Here is a 19055-nt window from a genome sequence, read left to right on the forward strand (position 1 = left end):
AGCTGAGACCTTCTCAGATTTATTGACTATTTAGTTTCCTTTTCCGTGAATACTGCATATCTTGACCCATTTTTCCATTGAATTGTCTTCTGCCTTATTAATATATAAGACTACTTACAATCCTCTATTAATTATATTATGTACATCTCCTCTCCTACTGTGCAGCTTGACCTGTTGTTTTTATTGGTGGCCTTGATAAACAGAAGTGTGTGGGTTTTTTTTTTAATGCGGCTGATACAATCCATCATTTCCTATACTTTGGTAATTTTTTTTGTAATTTGCCTAATGGATCTCTCTTCCTCGTCCTGGGGCCACAGGGATATTCTCTTGTATATTTTCTCCTAAAAAATGTTAAAAGTTTTGTCTTTCACGTTTCGGTCTGCAATGCAGCTGGAGTATGTATGGAGTAAGGCGCAGATCAAGATGGCTTTTCCCCAGTGGACAACCTAGAGTTCTGCCCTCATTCCTTGACCGGCCCTTCCTTTGCCCTCTGACTGTCCACACCACCTCTATCACATGACCTTTCTTTACGTGAGGGCTCTGCCCCTAGGCTGTCCTGTTCCGTTTTTCTCTATCCCTCCTGCAGCCACACTTTTGATTAATAGAGCCTAATAACAAGCCTCGAAGGATCCATGGGTTCTGGATCAGCAGGCCGAGATGAAGCCCCCAGTGAGGACCCTGGGGCAGCCAGATGTGAGCAGGGTGTGAATAGCACTGCCACCGATGCCTAGAAGATGCACAGAAATATCCTCTGCCTCTAACTTCCACCGCCCACCGAGACAGCTGCTCACCGAAGGGGTCAGGGACAAGACCAGCGTTAAGGCCAACCCTCCAGGTCCAGCGCCTTGATACTGTGCCACTGTGCCACGAGCACCCCGAAACCATGGCCCTGTGCAAAGGAGCCCTCTGGTTGCACTCATGAATCCTGCTGTTCAGGAGGGATAGACCGCAATGCCTGGGCCCTCAGCTGGAAAGACTCCAGGGCTTCAGTGCTGACTCCACTGTGCTGAGGAAGCTCACGCACCAGTGAGTGAAGAGGCCCACCGTGCGGGGCAGAATCATCTGGAAGCCTCTTCTCTCGCTTGCCTGGTGCTTGGGCTGGGATACCTGAAAGGCTTAGCTGAGCTGGGACAGTCACCCTAGTGTGCCTGCCTACAGGTAGCCACTCCGCCCGGCTCGGGGCTCCTCACAGCCCGGAAACCTCAGGGGAGTCGCCCTCACACCTGGCAGCTCAGGGCTCCGAGCACTAGTGTTGCAGCCAACGAGGAGGAAGCGACAGGGCGTTTCCTGGCCTGGCCTCGGAGGCAGCAGCATCGGTTCTCCCGCACGCTTCGTCAAAGCCTCCTAGTCTCAACGGAAGGCACTACACACCCCACCCCTCAACAGAGGTGGGAGAAAACTTGCAGTGTGTTTTAGAACCACCACGCCTCCATGGGGGCTCTTGTTTTGATCAGTACTGGACACTTAGAATAACTGAGAAGGTGCTTTTTCTATCCAGAAGGAAGAAGGTAAATGAGGAGAAGTATGCATAGGTGCCTCTCCCAGGAGCACACCTTACCTTGTAGAATCCAATGGACATGCTGCCTTCCGTGCCCTGGGATGGGTAAATGGTAGAAAAGAGGGGAAGTGACCATTGCAAATTGTCCATATCCCTTAATCTTCCAAGAAAAAGGAGCACATGAATCAGATTTTCAGATCTAATCAGACCAGGATCCCACGTCTCATGATTTAGTGACCACAAAAGGGAAGCCACCAGCTTCCTGAGTCTTCCTATTCAAAATAATACCCGACAGCACAGCGGGAACGAATGGAGGGAAGCATGCGTGACCGCAAGTGAGTGGGAGTCATGGCGACTGGCAGAAAGGAGTCTCCTAGACTACTGTCTCAGGCTAAAATCCGAGCTCTCCCCGGGCAGTGGACAGGGCACGTCCGGGATCCGTAGCCCCAGATACACGTCCCAGACCTGGGGAGGTGCCACTTATGTGATGTGTAAGTCAGGGACGGTGAAGGGGGCTGGGCAGCAGAATTGGGTAACTAACTGCTAGGCAGCCGGACCTGGGGCAAAGGTCTTGCTAGCCCCAAAATGCTTGTATTTTATATGCTAGCACAGTTATGATCCCTTAGAATTTGTTGTCCAGCCACAATGGCTACTATGATTGACACGTTTACACCCAATGTATTTAGCACATTTAACACAAACAGGAAATCATACTAATTTGATTTTTGCAATGTGTAAAATTTGATTAAGCATCATTTTACCACTTACACACAAAACATACAGATTTCCAAGGAAAGGCCACTGGGAAGCATGAATTCCCACTACTGGGAGGCAAATCAGACGTTGTCAGGGCACCGCTTGAGGTTAATTGAGCCACAAGTCTCAGAAATGCTGACTGCGCAGCAGAGGGCACATGGCTCAGAGGATGAAGCGACCTCCTGAGCGCAGATCCCGCCCCGTCCCTGACCTCGGCAGGCTCTCAGCATCCCCAGGAGTCTTTTCCCACCTGAAACACGGGAGTCACCGCATCACCTGCCTCACGGGGTCATTAAGAAGCCAATTGAGTCGATCCCTGTGAAACACTTAGAACAGTGCCCAGCATTGTCCTGGGAGACAATGACCTTAGCAATGATAAAGAGATGGGAATGGGGCAGAAGGGAGCCAGTGCCCAGCACCCACTGCTTAGTGGACGTGCAGATTCTTGCTGGGGAATCTGGGGGTCTAATTTCCCTCCATGTAACTCTGGGCTAGCCTCTGACCAATAAAACCTGGTGGAAGAGACACTGTGGACATCCAAGACTAAGTGATGAGAAGCCTGCGGCTTCCCCTGGTCTCCAAACAGCTCTCGTCCGAGACGCAGCCAGCGTCCACCGGAGGAGCGGGCCATCCCGAGGAGCCTGGCGGGGCCTTCAGACTGCTCCGACCCCAGCTGCCGGTCTGCCTGCCGTCCCACGTGAGAACCACCCGGCCAGTCCAATCAACCCACTGAGCAGAAGAGATAATGGTAAACTGGAGTTTGTGCCTCTAAGTTTGCAGTGGTTGTTACAGCAACGCGTGGTAGGCGCTCCCGATGGGTTTCAGAGACAGGTTGTGTAGGACACACTGTAGACCCTGCAAAGTTTTGTCCCACAAGCTGGCCTTTAGGCCAGTAGCAGGAGCAGTTTCAGGACCACACTCCTGGAGGTGACCGCGGGCTGGCTGTGTGACAGAGAGTGGCCTGTGGAGGCAGTGGGTACGGACATGGGCATGTCCATAAAACCCTCCTGGTGAGCTGCCCAGTTAATCCTGCACGCCGTTATCCATGCCCTTGGAATGATCGCTGTCTAACAGGACAAACTGTATCTCCCGTCTGGTGGGTTGAAGGGTGGCCCCCCAAAAGATATGTCCACATTCCAGAAACTGCAGACACAACCTTAATGGAAAGAGTCTTTGCAGACCATCTGAGGGGGTCTCGGCTGTGGTAACGAAAGCACGCCAGACAGGGTGGCCTGAACAACAGACATTTATTTCTCACGGCTCTGCAGCCAGGAAGGCCAGGGCCGAGGAGTTGGCCCCTTCGGCTCCCGGGGAAAGCCTGCCCGCTTCCTGGTTCACAGGCGGCCCTCCCGCTGCGTCCCCACACCGCAAACGGGGAGGAAGCCAGCTCAGCCGTGCCTTCTTATAAGGGCACGAGGCTCACCCCAAAGTTCCACCAGAGGGGCTCCGACACCACTGAGGACCACAGAAAGCGAATAGAAACTTCTGAGGCAGCTTTACAAGGCAAGCCGGGCCTCCATGGGACAAAAGAAGAAAATGATGGGTCAATCCCACTTATATCAAGGCAACACTCCTAAATAACACATTAACAATTGGATCCCCAACTGAGTGAGAAAGCTCCTCTGGGTGTCCGTGCGAGGTCGCCCGCGGACGTGTGGGGCAGTGCCCGGGGGGTGTTCCCGCAGCACCCCACCTTTGTGCAGGGCTAATTATGTTGTCTTCTGGAGGGCAGGGCAGGAAAGCATGGCGATCTCACAAACCCACTCATCACATCTCAGAACAAGAACAAAGGCTGATAGCCCCCCGTGTTTAGTATTTGTCAAGGAGGAAACGAAGGGGCAGAACGGGCGGCTGAGAGGTGGACCCCGTAGGCCCGAGGGGCTGTTTGTTGACGACAACTGGTCCGTTGTTCAAGGCTGAGACTGAGGGTACTGGCAGGGGCCCCGGACATGCCTCAGGCTCCCGCGGGCCCCCACGCATGCACGCTCTCCCCTGGGCCCGGGCACCGCAAGCCTCTCCCCGAGCAGGAAAGCCGGCCACGGCTGGTGTCCCAGAGTTGAGGGTGAAACACTCCAGGTGAGCAGAGGCCATGCTTCTGCTTCCGGCCCTTCAAACACACCTTCCCTAAAGCAAGGACCGGAAGGAGAAAGATTAGTATCTTCACAAATCAACCTGCCACATGCTTTCATGTCATCTTTGGGGACAACTCAGCAAAACGGAACACTCCCACTTTACAGGTGAGGCCCGGGGGCTCAGGGCCCTTAGGGAGACAGCAGGCCGGCAGTGGCAGGGCCAGACAGTGGCTCCCAGACCAGGCTCCCTCCACCCGCTGGGCCAGGCTGGCTCAGGCACCCTCAGCCCCACTGCCCTCTGACCCCCTCGTGCCCCCACCCCTTTGCCTTGTCTGCGCAGACCCAGGTCAGCGACCCTCTGTGCAGGGTCCCTCCCAGAGAGCCCACCCCATGCTCAGGAGTTCGGGGGGTCTCTAAATTCCTCCTTATCAGGCCATGGAGCCGGGGCACCTTCCCTGAGAAGCCCCAGAAGTACAGCGACCTCCAGGGCCTCTATGGAAACTGGTGGTGGGTGGGAGAGCAGGTCGCACAGCAGGTGGACGGCCAGATGCCCTGAGAGGACCTACCTGCCCCCTGCCTAGCTCCCCGCCCTGTGGTCCCAGAGACCTCAGGAGGTGAGAGTCGGGGCCTGGCGACATCACTCGGCCACCCTGGGGATGGACCCCTGGGCCTGTCTGCTTCCCTCCTCACTGACCCTCTACATGTTCCCTAAAAGGAGGAACCTGCCTTGCCCAAGCTGACGGGCTCACAGGGGTCAAACGGGGCCTCCTCGGGGTCAGCGTGGAAAACCAGAGTGTCCCCCTTCCAGGCTCACTGTCCCCACCACCTAGAGAAGTCTGGGGGCAGTGGGCTTCCTGACAGCCTCCCGTGTGCTGGAGAGGGTGGGGTGGGGCAGGGGACTCCAGGGCCTTCCCAGTGCGCGAGCTCGGGCCCAGCTCAGGGCCACTTCCGTGCTGCTGGGGAGGCAGGAACTGCCAGCCTGAACCCCAGGACTTAGGCGTAAGAAGGGGGGACACTAATGCTCCCGGGCCTTCAAGGCTGGGTCTCCAGCCTCGGCCACCAAGCCTCTAGCCTTGGCCTCTCCCAGACTCCGTTGGAGCAGGGCCACACCCTGCCTCGGGGGCAGGGAGGCCTGCAGGGCACCCTGGCTCTCCTCTGGGAGCTGCCCCGGGGTCTGGCTGGCTTCTCTGGCCAACCCTTCCTAGCCACAGTCCACGGTGGGACAAGCCGGGCACATCTCCAGCCAGGGGCGGTCACTCTCCCTCTCCCCAGCCCACCCTCCTTCCCTGCAGCCCTCCCTGTGGGCAGCCAGGAGCCCTGTCCCCTGCCCTGTGGCACCGACCACCAGGCCCTGGGCACAGGGTGACACTGGCCTCTAACTCTAGAGGACCCTGGGGCTGGGTGGCTGTTCTGGGAGCTGGAGCCAAGGGCCAAGCGGGCAGCAGAGCTTCCAGGCTCCACCAGGCAAGGACAGCCTTGACCATGCCCTGGCCGCACGCCTGACCGCAGGGAAAGCCGCACCTCAGCCCACGTCCCACGTCAGGCTGGGAGGGGAGGAGCTCAGGGACCAAGGAGGCCTGCCCAGCCAGAGCCAGGGCCCGCCCGAGCCCCCAGCACCAGGACCCCGGGACCCCTGGGGCTGTTCTGGCAGGGACAGTGTCCCCGGGAGCAAGCACACCACTGCTCGGGCGGCCAGTCATTCCCAGGAAGGGTGTGGGGCCCTGTCCCACCTCGGGGGCCTGCTCGGGCCCCCACCCCCACCCCCAGTGTTTTCAGAGGCATAAGGCAGCCTGGAGGCCAGGGGCCAAGGAGGACGCCCGCCGTCCCCCGCCCACCCCGACTTGGGTGGAAGTCTGCAGGCTTTCATCACGTTTCCCTGTGTGAGGCCGCGCTCAACGCTCAGCTATTTAATTACCTCAGAAGTTGGAAAAACACGACAAAAATACTCAACCTAAAACATGAAATCTATTTGAGAATTATCTTCTTTTCATGAAATTGCTCAATTCCTCAGAAGTCCTGGACTCTTTCACCCCCCAGACACACTCCCGCCCCCCGCCCCCCAGTGCCTGGGCTGGGGGCCTGTGGGGGGACTTGTTGTGGCAGCTCCGCCAGCCGTGGGGCTTCCACTGGCCCATCTTGCTCCCCACCCCCCTCTAGGTGTGGTCGTGGGCCGCGCTGGTTGCTCTGAGGGAGGGGTATTTTTAGAGAAAAGGCCTAATTCTTTAAAATTGTTTCCTCCTAGCTGCTATGAACTTCAAGTAAGGACTTTATCTGACATAAATGTTTATTAACTTTGGGTAAATTCTGAGGCATGGGTCCTGGGCTGAATAGTAAGGGTATATTTGATTTTACAAGAAACCATCCGACTTCCAGAAACTTGCTCCTTGTCCCACCCCGCAAGCAGAGTATGAGAGCATGAGAGTATGAGAGTATCTGTGCCAACACTTGGTATTGCCAGTCTGTTTAATTCAGCCTTGTTACAGGTGTGAAACATCTTGTTGTGGGTTTTGCTTTGGGTTTTCGTGGTGATGAGGACGTTGTCATGTGCGTACTGACTTCTGTCTTCTTTTGAGAAGTATCTGTTTAATCTTTTGCCCATTTCTTTGTCATCTTATTATCAATTTGTAGGAGTTCCTGGCACATTCTGGATACAAGCCCTTGGTCGGATACACATTATGAATATTTATCTCCTAGATTTGCCTTTCCCCTTCCTTAGCTGTGTTTTTCAAGGAGCAAAAGATTTTAATTTTGATAAGATCCAACTTAACCTGTATTTTCTTTCATGATTCATGATTTTTGTGTCACAGATATTCTCCTGTGTTTTCCTCTATAAGTATTATAGTTTAAAATTTTCTACCTAGGTCTAGGATGCATTTTGAGTTAGATTTTGTGTCTCTAAAGTAAGGGTTTAACTGGTTTCCCATATGGATGTTCAGTTGTTAATAGCCGTTCAATTATTCAATTACACCACGGCACCTTGATCAAAAATCAGTTGGCATATATATGTGGATATATTTCTGGGCTCTCTGTTGTGTTCCAATTACCTATATGTCTATCCTTCACTGCTTTAACATTATAGTCAGTCTTATAAATAGGTTGTATATGTTCTCCAACTTTGTTCTTTTTCAAAATTGTTTTGGCTATTCTAGCTTTTTTGAATTCCCACATACATTTGCGAATCAGTTTGGCAATTTATACCAAAGAAGCCTGGTGAAATTTTGGTTGGAAATGCATTGTACCTGTGGGACAACTGTAGGAGAATTGACCTCCTCAGAATACTGAATCTTACAATATGTGACTATAGCCTATCTCTACACTGACCTCATCTTTAACTTTTGTCAGCAATATTTTGCAGTTCTAAGTGGACAGAGGTTGCACATATTTTGTTACATTTATCCCTGAGTATTCTGTGGTTTTGATGCTATTCTAAGTAGTATTGGTGTTTTGATCTCCACTTGTTCATTGCTAGTATACAGAAATACAACTGATGCTGGGTATTGACTTTGTCTCCTGGGACCCTGCAAGCTAACTGGTGGGTTTTGGGGTAGCCTCCTTGGGGTTTTCTATGCAGATAATCATGTTTTCTGTGAATAAAGGCAATTTTACCTCTTCCTTTCCAATAGGTATGCTATTGACTTCTTTTTCTTGCCTTATCGTGTTGGCAAGGATCTCCGGGACAATGTTGAGTAGAAGTGGTGAGAGCACACATTCCTGCTTCATCCCCAAAACCTGTTAGTCTTCCACTAACAAGTAGGATGGTAGATTTTAGGTAAAAGCCTTACTCGGCTGAATGAGCATGACTTTGGAGTCAGACAGGTCTGGATCAAAGTCTGGGTCTGGCCAGAACCTGTGTAGTTTGGGGCAAGTTGCTTCCCCTCTCTGAGCTTTTTCATCTAATGGGAAGGATATGCTGTCATAAATAATGAAATAAATTGGAAATGGAAAACTCTCATGCTCTTTATAAACTGTAAAGTGCTCTCAGGCTGTACATTTCCCAGAGGGGACACACCTTGCATACCCATGTTCATTTTTAAAGTCAGGAAATTCAACGAAAGCAGCACGTCATCAAAAGTCTGCTGATGATCCCATAAAATCACAACTAAACAGTTTGTTTTGAGCCTGTACACGAGGAATATTGGTCTTTGGTTTTCTCTTCCTGTACTGTCTTTGTCTGCTTTGAGCATCAGGGCAATGCCAGCCTCCTCAAGTGAGCTGGGAGATGTTCCCTCCTCTTCCATTTTCTAAGAGTTTGTGCAAGGATGGAATTATTACCACCTTTCTCCTGGGATCCCACTGGGACCAATTTCAGATCCAGCAGGGGCACAGTCAGGGAGCAAAGCAGGGAGAATTTAATATAAAGTCACTCATGAGGTGTTGAAGAACCAAAAAGGCAAAAAAGGAGGTAACCACTGAACGCAGTGGCCACCCCCCACCTGCAAGACCTACTTGGGCAGCAAAGGGAAGAGGCAAGCTGGTAAAATGTGGAAGCTGGGGGGCCCGCAGCGGTGCAGCTCCGCCCTCTGAGGGGGCATCCCAGCTGGCTGGCAGCCGGTGTCTCAAATGGGGAACCATGTGGCTACTCCTCCAGTGCAGGGAACCCTGCAAACCGGACTCACCCAATTCTTCTGCGTGCAGAAGGTTGCCAAGGCAACACTGGTAATGAAATAAACCAGAATCAGGAACTGGAAAGAAAACTGGAAGGCGTAGGCGCTACTCCCACCCAGCAGCCTCCACCGCCCACCATTCCCCCTGTTGGCAGAGCCTCCCAGGGAACCCCCGGATGTGGTTCACAGGGTCCCAGCCCCAGAGTGGTGGGAAGGACGATTTGCAGCTGAGATACTGGCTAACGTGGGGCATCAATAGGCAATTTTCTGTGTGCCCGCTGCTTACGAGGGAGGATGCCAGTGCTCTTGGAGACACATGCCGAGGTCTTAAAGGCCAAGTGCCAGAGCCTAGCAAAGACGGTCAGCTTGGAAAGTTTTCAACATACAAAGATGAGGACAGAGTTCCTAGGATCTGAGCTCTTGGAAGATCAAAAGCCAAACATTGAGCTAATTTCTTCCTCTTTGCACACCAGTTGTGGCCTCCCTCCCCACAGGGCACTGGAGGGGAGGGAGGAAAAGGGGTTTCCCTTTGGAGACAAACAGGTGTCTTTGAGGGTCACAAGGTCTAAGTGAGCAGGGCACCACCCTGTGCGCTGGGCTCCCCTCTGCCAGCTCGAGCAGCAGCCCCTGACCAGCCGCCCCGTGTCTCTGTGTAAGAGGACAGCACGGCGCTCCACCTCTTCCTGGGGGGCCCCAGCACCCTCGTTCTGCTGCCTAGAGGAGCCCAGGGCCGGCAACCCCCCTCTCCTGAGACACAGGAGCGCCCTGCAAGGACAGGCCCCCCTTTAAGTCTTCCAGCGGGGAGAAGTGGTCTCTTAAGGGCTCGGGGTGTCGGCGTCTTTGAGTTGGAGTGCCGGCGAGGTCGCTGCCCGGCTCACTGAGCCACCTGGCCTGTGCCAGCTCTGGGCTGAGTCCAGAAGGGGGCACTCGCTGGGCTGGATGACGACCGCCCCCTGTGGCTCTGTCTCACCTCCCCCGTGCTGGACGCGGGCTCCATTCCCCTGGGCACTGTGCTGGGGGGAGGAGAATGGGGGGAGGAGAATTCTCAGGGGCCCCGAGCCCAGGCACCGCTGGCTGGGGACTTGGGCTTCTCCGTCATGACCGGATGGCTGTCCTGTCCCCGAGCAGAGCCAGGGCCGGGCCAGGGCCATCTGCGGGCAGACCCTGTGCCCCACCTGCGGCTCCTGGAGTCCCCGGGAAGCGATGCCAGCCTCAGCCTGTTCTGGGCCTTGTTCTGCAGCTCCGCGTCCTCCCTGGGCCCCTCCTTCCCCTCCCCCTTCTCCTCCTTCTCATCGTCTAATAGGTAATGGGGCCCCTCTGCCCCCCAGGACCCTGTGACCCAGGGTCCCACCGACAGAGCTCCCCCTCCCTCAAGCCGCCAGCTGGGCAGGTGGCCCCGCACAGCGGACCTGCGCACCAGGGTCGCAGCAGAGAGAGGGCTTAAGCCCCCTGGCTGAGCCCGCCCACCCCGGACCCCCAGAGGGGTCTCGGAGCCTAGCCTTCTCCCTGCCCTTCCCCCCGTGAGTGTGCCCCTCCCCCTGCTCCCTCCCCTACCCCCTGCTCCCCTCCCCCCAGCTCACCTCCCTTAGGCCCCCAGCTCCCTCCCCTCCCCAGCTCCCTCCCCTCCCCCAGCTCCCCTCCCTTAGGCCCCCTGCTCCCCTCCCCTCCCCAGCTCCCCTCCCTTAGGCCCCCTGCTCCCCTCCCATCCCCCAGCTCCCCTCCCTTAGGCCCCCAGCTCCCTCCCCTCCCCAGCTCCCTCCCCTCCCCCCTGCTCCTCTCCCCTCCCCCTGCTCCCCTTCCCTCCCCCCTGCTCCCCTCCCTTAGGCCCCCTGCTCCCCTCCCCTCCCCCCTGCTCCCCTCCCTTAGGCCCCTTGCTCCCCTCCCCTCCCCCAGCTCCCCTCCCCTCCCCCCTGCTCCCCTCCCTTAGGCCCCTTGCTCCCCTCCCCTCCCCCAGCTCCCCTCCCCTCCCCCCTGCTCCCCTCCCTTAGGCCCCTTGCTCCCCTCCCCTCCCCCAGCTCCCCTCCCCTCCCCCCTGCTCCCCTCCCTTAGGCCCCTTGCTCCTCTCCCCTCCCCAGCTCCCCTCCCCCTGCTCCCTCCCCCAGCTCCCCTCCCTTAGGCCCCCTGCTCCTCTCCCCTACTTCCCTCCCTGGGCCCCTTCTCCCCACCCTTTGCCCCTGCTCCCCTCCCTCGGTCTTGCAGCCCCCTCCCCTCCTCCCTCCCAGGTCCCTCCCTGGGCTGGCAGGCTGGCCCAGGCTCTCAGCAGGGCAGGTCCCTGGGAGAGGGGGCTGAGCTGCTGGCGGGGGTGCAGGGCCAGGAGAGGCCCCACCTGCCCCTGGGGCCCAGAGCTGCCCTGTGGACCTGGAGGTGGCTCATCTGCAGACTGCAGGGCGGGGAGGCGGTCTGGCTCTGTCTCCCTCCAGACCTGAGGGCTGCGGACTCCAGCCCAGCTTCCCGGAGCACGAGCCCCTATGTCCTGTCCCCACCTGTAAAGGCAGGGTCCCCAGCCCCCCTGCTCTTTGGCCCTGTTGGGAACATGGTGAGACGGTGTGCCGTAGGGTGACGCAGGGACTCAGCACCACAGACCAGAATCCCGTGTCCCCAAGCCCTGTCCCCAAGCCCTGCCTCCCAGGGGCTTCAGGTGCTGCGGTCCAGAGTACGTGGCCAAGATGAAGAGCCCTTTTCTCCCCTGGGGCCTTGGCCCCAAGCCCTGGGGGACCCCACAGCCTGGGAGATCTAGGCTGGACTGTGGGCAGGACCCACCATCCTGGAGTGAGCTACCTGCCCCCACGCCCACCCTCAAGGTGCAGGCAGCCCCAGGCCTGTCATCCACACATCAGAGAATGGAGGGTGTGAGCAGGACGCACTGGGTGGCAGGGCTGCTGTGCAGAGTCCCTCATGGGGCAGTGCATCCCCGCACCCTGGCCCTCCGTGGCGCATGCCCACACCCTGGCCATCAGTGGCTCCTGCTTCGCTGCTAGAGCTTTCTACCATTGGAGAGGGCAGAGAGGGAAGTGGGTGCAAGCCACCACCACCAGCGCAGGGGGTGCCACTCTGCACCCTCCACCATCCGCACCCCGACTCCACAGCCCCCAGCGCCTCCCAGCAGACAAGAGAGCAGGCTGTCACCAAGGTGGGAAGGGCACACCCCGCCTCAGCCCCTGCCCCAAGCCAGGCCCCCTCCCAAGTCGCCCAGCCCCACAAGGAGGAGCTGTGGGCACCAAGTGCCAGGAGAACACAAGGGGGCTAGGTGGCTGCAAGTGGCAGGAGGGCTGGTCTCACCACCGCAATAGCAGCAGCAGTTAGGGGAGCAGTGGGGGTGGGGGGCGTGGCTCTCTGCTGCTCCCTGACAGGACGAAGAGACAATGGTGGGCCCCCCAGAGAGACATGCGAGCCCACATTCCAGGACACAGCAAGGTGGTTCTCAGTGTTCTCACCTGCCCGGCGCTGCTCCCCAGGGCAAGGCCTGTGAAGGGCTGGGGTGTCCCCGTGAATCGGGGGGGGGGTGTTTTCATTAACGTGCACACCATCTGTGGATCTCTGCCTCCTGGAGGGGTAGGCCAGATGCTGGCTGTTGGGGGGACCCCGCAGGGACAATCGCTGGGCCTGCGGCTCCACGTCCCGGGTGCTCCCAAGGTCCGTCATTCAGCTGCACCACTGGGAATGCTGGGATGAAACGCCGCCGGCTCAGGGCCCACTGGGCTGCGTGCTGCCTCCCAGAGCCACGCACAGGCAGGCTGGATGGGCGCCGCTCCTCCGCACGCAGGAGGCAGCCGGCCTCACCTTCAGAGGAGGCCGTCTTCCACCCGCAAAGGAGGGGGACAGGTGCAGGGGACTGAGTCTTCCCCAAAGCCCCAGGGGGACATGGCAAAGGGTCGGTCGGATGAGGTTTCCCAGGGGCCTCGTTTGGGCCACGTGTGTAAGAGCTGCTGTAGGGTGACCTGCTGGCTGACCGCAGGCTGTACCCCCGAGGCCACAGCACTCACCAGGCACGTGTGCGTGCTGCCCTCCCTTGGACTCTAAACAGGCCTGGGGAAGCCTGGCTGCACTGTGCCTTGCAAAGGGAAGGAAGGCGGGGGTAGGTGATGGGTCGGGAATGGGGGTCCCCTTCCACAGGGCCTCAGCCCTGCCTCGGCCGCCCTCCAACCCTTAGCTAGGCTCTCTCCCCAGGGTTGGTGTGGGGCAGGGGCACGGATCCCTGAGCCCCAGAGCCCAGGCGTCATGTGGGCTCAGGACCCCCTGAGCCCCTCGGGGCCCCCACCCGACCTTGTGCCCTGCTGCTCGAGGGGGCCAGGAGGGCCCAGCCGCGTGCAGACCCTGACAGCACCCAGGGGAGTGGGGCCTTCCTCCGTCCTCTGTCCCTCCCCAGATCCCTGGCTGGGTGGCTGCCAGGGCAGAGGGGTTGGGCCGCCCAGCCCCCACATCCCCCTCCTGGGTGTGGCCCGTGCCAGCCTCCTCTTTCTTGGCTGCTGCCCAGCCAGCTGCCCTCTCGCCCTCCATCCAGACCAGCCTGGCCGCACTTAGGTGGCTCTGCTGTCATCATGGGCCTCAGTTTGCCACCACCATGTACCCGGAGCAGTGCCAGGCTGCCCTCTTCCTGCCGCAGACCCAAGCCTCCTGGACCCCTGCATGCAGCCCTTACCTGGGCCCTCTGCTGCCACTGGGGAGCCTGGCCACGGCCTGCACAGGACACTTGGCTGGTGACAGTGGTGCCACAGAGTCCCTACTGCGCCGTGTGCCAGGCCAGCCTCCCCCTCGCCTGCACCTCGCCTTCAGCACCTACCAGCACACGCTCACTTCCAGCTCTGCCGCCTGCCCTTCCACCCAGCATCTGCCTCAGCCTGGTCCTCCCGTGGGCCCTGGAGGCGGAGGACGGTGGGCACCAGGAGGGAGACCTCAGGGCAGTGACAGCTGAGGCCTTGTGGATGGGCAGGGGGAGGCAGCCAGCTCGTTCTGACAGTGACCCAGGAGGGGCAGGCTGCCTCAGGGAGGTACCAGGATCAGAGGCTGGGGTCAGCGGGGACCCGGAGTGGCCTTGCTCATGACCCGGTCTTGTGCCCCAGAGGTGCCATTTCTCTCCTTGTGCATGGGGATCAGCTGGGGAGCTTGCTAAGCAGGCTCTGGGCATGCCCACCCTGGGAGCTGAGGCCCCAGAAAATGCATTTGGAGGAAGCCTCCCCAGGGGCTTGTCATGCACAGGATGCTGAGAACCACTGTTGTAGCCCCCTGCCCCCTGCCAGGAGGCCCAGGGAAAGCAGGGGTCAAGGCCACTCACCTGGCGAGTGAGAGCCCAGGCCCTCTCCAGTCTGGTCATCCCCAGATGCTCTGGGCCACAGAAAGACATCCCTCCAGACCCCACCTGCTGCCCTGCTCCTGCCAGGGCCGTGAGCAGAGGGATTCCCTGGTTCGGAGGGTGTGTGCCCAGAAGCCCAGGGACCCGCTGGAAGGAAGCCTCTGCGCAGACAACAGACTCATCACTGCGGGGCTGGGAGGATGTCAGGCTGCGAGAACCACAATCCCCACGACCAGCCGCATGGATGTGGCATCAATGTGCCCAGTGCTGTGCCAACAAGCCTGTGCCCACCAGGTTCCTGCTGCTATCTCTGCAGACAGACTGAGTCTGCCCCCTGCTTGACCCCCTGCAATCCCAGGAGTTCGAGCAGGAAAATGTGGTGACCCCACAAGGACCCTCATTATATCTCAGAACAAGGCCGCATGTAGATCAAACAGTGCACCCCTCCCCCAGCGCAGATGCGGAGGTTCCCCGTGTTTATTTCTTTGTAGAGGAGGGAAGGTGAGGGCAGAATAGGGGGCTGAGAGGGGGGCTTCCTCAAGTCCACGGGGCTGCTGTTTCAACCTGTCTGTTTTTCAAGGCTGTGAAGTGGATTCACTGGCACATCTCCTGCCCCAGGCCTGGACGACGAAAGCCTCACCAAGAACAGAAAGCCACCACCACTGGCGTCCCCAGTGCCGAGGGTGGGTGGAGAGGCCCCTGATGGGGGCCCTGCCCCTCCCGGCCCCCGGCCTGCAGCCTGGTCTCCCCCTGGGACAGCACCCCAAGAGCTGAGTAAGTTAACATGTGAGATGCTCTGAGTAATGCCCAGCATCTCGTAGAGGACCTGCTGATGCCCCCAGTGCCCCACATGAGTGGTGAGTCCCAACCCGCAGACTAAGGTGTCTGAGGACTGCTCTCTCCGATCTCTGCAGGAGAAGGGAACTCTGACTCCCGGGACCCAGGCCTCCGAGAGGGAGGGGTTTGGTCCCTCCTGAGCTGGGCTGAGGCTCCGGACTCTTGCCCAGACGGTGGCTTCCTGGAGTCAGAGGCACCGCTGCCCTGGCCATCACGCCACGCGGGCTAGGCCCGCATCCCAGCCGCCGTCACCCCAGGCTCCCAAGCCACCTGGCAGGTTTGGTCCAGGGGTCCTGGGAGGCTGGGAGCCCCTGGGGCTGGTCCCCCTGTCCAAGGACACCTCAAAGCTCCTGCTCGGTCCCCACCCCCGCCAAGCAGAGCTACAGGCAGCCAGCTCATCTCCACCTCCAGGACTCAGTCATCGGTCCCAACTCCTCAGTTTGGGGAAACAAGACCCAGAAGAGGAAGCGGCCTGCAGCTCTGCTTCCAGCCCCCAGATACAAACATCCCCCCCCCCGAGCACGGGGAACAGAAGAGGCGCAAAGCCCTTCTCACGCTCCTCACTGTGACTACCCCCAGGGACCCTTGAGTGAGTGGGAGTGGCTCCCATCCTACACAAGCCCCGGCATGAGGCCGAGGAGCCCGAAGGGACACCCCAGGCGGGGCTCCCGCCACCCGCTGGCCCCGGGCTGGCCCAGGTGCCCTCAGCCCCACTGGCGGCCCCTGACCCCCTCCCAGCCCTGGCCCTTCCCCTTGTCTGCGGCAGACCCAGGTCAGCAACCCTCCGTGCTCCTTCCCTCCCAGAGAGCCCGCCCCATATCCAGGGATTTGGGGGGCTCTAAATTCCTCCTTATTGCCCAAGGAGCCCCAGAAACACAGCATTACCTGGGGTCTCCATGGGAACGGCCCGCCCCCGCCCCTGTCATGGGTGTGGCCACAGGTGCGTGGCTGGAGAGCCCACGTGGCAGGTGAGGTGTTCTCTAGGCTGGCTGACACCTGCCCAGCAGCCCCATCCTGTGGGTGCGAAGACCTCAGGACCCTGGGGCTGGGTGGCCTGTCCTGGGAGCTGGAGCCGAGGGCCGAGCAGGCAGCGGAGCTTCCAGGCTCCACCAGGCAAAGACAACCTTGACCTCCATGCCCTGGCCACACCCCTGACCACAGGCCTGCTGCACCTCCCCTTCTGCCCCCAGAGCCACAAGGGACCCACCTGCGGAGCCCCGGCCAGCCTCAGCCCCCAGTCCTCACCCTGAATGATCCGGAGGCTGTGCTGCTCTAAGAAAGCCCCTTCCCCAGACTCAGCCCATGTCTGAGTCAGGCCCGGAGGGGAGGAGCTCAGGGTCCGAGGAAGCCTGCCCGGCCAGAGCCAGGGCCCGCCCAAGCCCCCAGCACCAGGACCCCGGGACCCCTGGGGCTGTTCTGGCAGGGACGGTGTCCCCGGGAGCAAGCACACCACTGCTCGGGCGGCCAGTCATTCCCAGGAAGGGTGTGGGGCCCTGTCCCGCCTCGGGGGCCTACTCGGGCCCCCACCCCCACCCCCAGTGTTTTCAGAGGCATAAGGCAGCCTGGAGGCCAGGGGCCAAGGAGGACGCCCGCCGTCCCCCGCCCACCCCGACTTGGGTGGAAGTCTGCAGGCTTTCATCACGTTTCCCTGTGTGAGGCCGCGCTCAACGCTCAGCTATTTAATTACCTCAGAAGTTGGAAAAACACGACAAAAATACTCAACCTAAAACATGAAATCTATTTGAGAATTATCTTCTTTTCATGAAATTGCTCAATTCCTCAGAAGTCCTGGACTCTTTCACCCCCCAGACACACTCCCGCCCCCCGCCCCCCAGTGCCTGGGCTGGGGGCCTGTGGGGGGACTTGTTGTGGCAGCTCCGCCAGCCGTGGGGCTTCCACTGGCCCATCTTGCTCCCCACCCCCCTCTAGGTGCGGTCGTGGGCCGCGCTGGTTGCTCTGAGGGAGGGGTATTTTTAGAGAAAAGGCCTAATTCCTTAAAACTCCTTTTACAGCTAATGGAGCTAAATAAACATAATAAAAGCTGGCATCTGCCAAGTCCCTACTACGCACTGGGGAACTGGACATGGAATCTGCAGGGCACCGTGTAAACTTCACACTTTAGCTGTGGGAAAGGGACGCTTGGGGAGACGGAGCCCCAGGCCGGGGCCCCCGTGGGGTCAGCAGGGCTCAGTGCCGGCCCAGGGGGTCTGGCTTCCAGGCGTGCCAGCACTCCCAGCCCAGGGTCCTCCCTGGGCTTGGGAGCAGGAGGAGGCCGGTGCCTCCCCAAAGGCCCCCAGCAGCCTGCCCCCTCTTACAGAGACCCCTGAGCAACACTGCATGGACTCAGACACACCGGCCCCTCGATGCGGGCACTGCCAGTCCTGACAGTGCCAGTGCCACCAGGGAGACGTGCCCTCAGCACCGAGCCCTTCTGCAGACAGGGCAGCGTCCTGCACATGGCACAGGGACACCCCACTGCCAGCTCTACCCCCACTCCCCTCCTGGTCCTGGGGGACATGGGCTGCCTCGTGTCCCCCCAGCTCTCAGAGTTGGGCCAATTTTGTCCTGAGGCTCAGGGGGGCGGTGGCGGTGGAACCCATGGGGCCAGCAGGTTCACTGGGGGACCCGCCCACACCCCGGTCCCTTTTCCTCAGCTTCCCCAGCATGTGCTCCTCGGAATGCCTATGACACACCCACTATGTGACAAATCCGTCCCCACGCCTGCGCGCTCGTTCACGAGGGCAGAGAAGCGCCACGGACGCAGCTGGGCCCAGGGCAGACTGAAGTCACCCGTTGCGCACGCCAAAGAGGTGCCAGCCCCATCCCCCGGGGAGCCTGGCCAGGGCTGGGACTCGGGGCACCCCACTGCGGGACCAGCTCCAGAGGACCTGCTGGCTTAGTGGCCCTCGGCAGTCCGGGTGATAGCTCAAGGCTGCGAGGGTCGGGGCAGCCCCAGGTGCTCCAGCCTGGCTGAGCTCCGGGAGCGAGACGGGAGAGGATCGGAGAGATGGGCGGCCCGGCTTGAGTCCCCCACTGCCAAGGGTCTGTGCGGCCCTGGACAAGCTGTGGCGTGCGCTCTGCCTCAGTTTCCCCACTGCAAGTAGCGGCAAGGACACGGCGAGCTCAGCGGTAGAGCCGCGGAGTAAATGAGATGCTTCCTAGGGAGCAATTACACAGCGCCTGCGTGACTGTGTCAGTGTCCTGGGGCGGCCGGAGCAGACGACACAGACTGGGTGGGGGGCGCCGCTTGACACAACAGACTTCCACTCTCTCAGTCTGGAGGCCACACTCCCTTGGCTCCCAGGGGGCCTCCCTGCCTCCTGCAGCTTCTGCCTCTCCAGGGTCCTGAGCGTGTGGCCGTGTCCCCTAGCCTTGGCCTCTGTGACCATATGGCCCCTCCCTGTGTGTCTGCCCTCTCCTTTCTCTTATAGGGACACTTGTCATTGGACTTAGGGTCCCCCTGGGGCATCCGGGATGACCTCATCTCAAAACCCTCCCTTACCTCTGCGAAGATCCTTCTCCCCCACTCCCATAAGAGCACATTCACAGGTTCCAGGGGCCGGTCCTGGACATGTCCTTGGGGGTGACGCCCCCCACGCCGGTGTGTGCTGCTGTCATTACTGCCGACGTCCTGCTCCAGCTTGTGCCGAGGGCCCTGCACACACGAGGCCCCGCTCGCAGCAGAGGGCAGAGAGGAGGCGACATTCCCTCGGGTGAGGCGGGCAGACAGTCAGCCAAGAGAGAAAGCGCAAGCTGGCCCAGGAGACGGGCAAGTGGGGAGTGAACAGCAAAGGGGCGGCGGCTGGGCAGCCTGGGGTGGTCTGAAGCAGCAGGGCCGGGCACAGCTCCAGAAAAGGGACCTTTGAGGAGAGGATGGGCCTCCAGAGATGCCGAGGCAGGTCCGGGGTGCTAGCACACTGCAGGTGGCGGGAGGAGACTCACTGTGTCTGTGGGCAAACAGCATCTTTACAACATGATTCTGACTGTAGAACAGTCCA

General features: G+C 59.5%; 1 long non-coding RNA gene across 1 annotated transcript; it reads right to left on the minus strand.

Moving 5' to 3' along the window:
• Positions 1 to 3484: 3484 nt before the first annotated feature.
• On the minus strand, positions 3485 to 16313 carry LOC130684776 (uncharacterized). The gene is made up of 3 exons (XR_008999102.1): positions 16265 to 16313; positions 12365 to 12593; positions 3485 to 4378 (listed from the first exon to the last, which is right to left on the minus strand). It is a non-coding gene; the product is annotated as an uncharacterized LOC130684776 (long non-coding RNA).
• Positions 16314 to 19055: the final 2742 nt, after the last annotated feature.

Source organism: Manis pentadactyla, chromosome 9 (assembly GCF_030020395.1).
Source record: "Manis pentadactyla isolate mManPen7 chromosome 9, mManPen7.hap1, whole genome shotgun sequence".
Taxonomy (NCBI): domain Eukaryota; kingdom Metazoa; phylum Chordata; class Mammalia; order Pholidota; family Manidae; genus Manis; species Manis pentadactyla.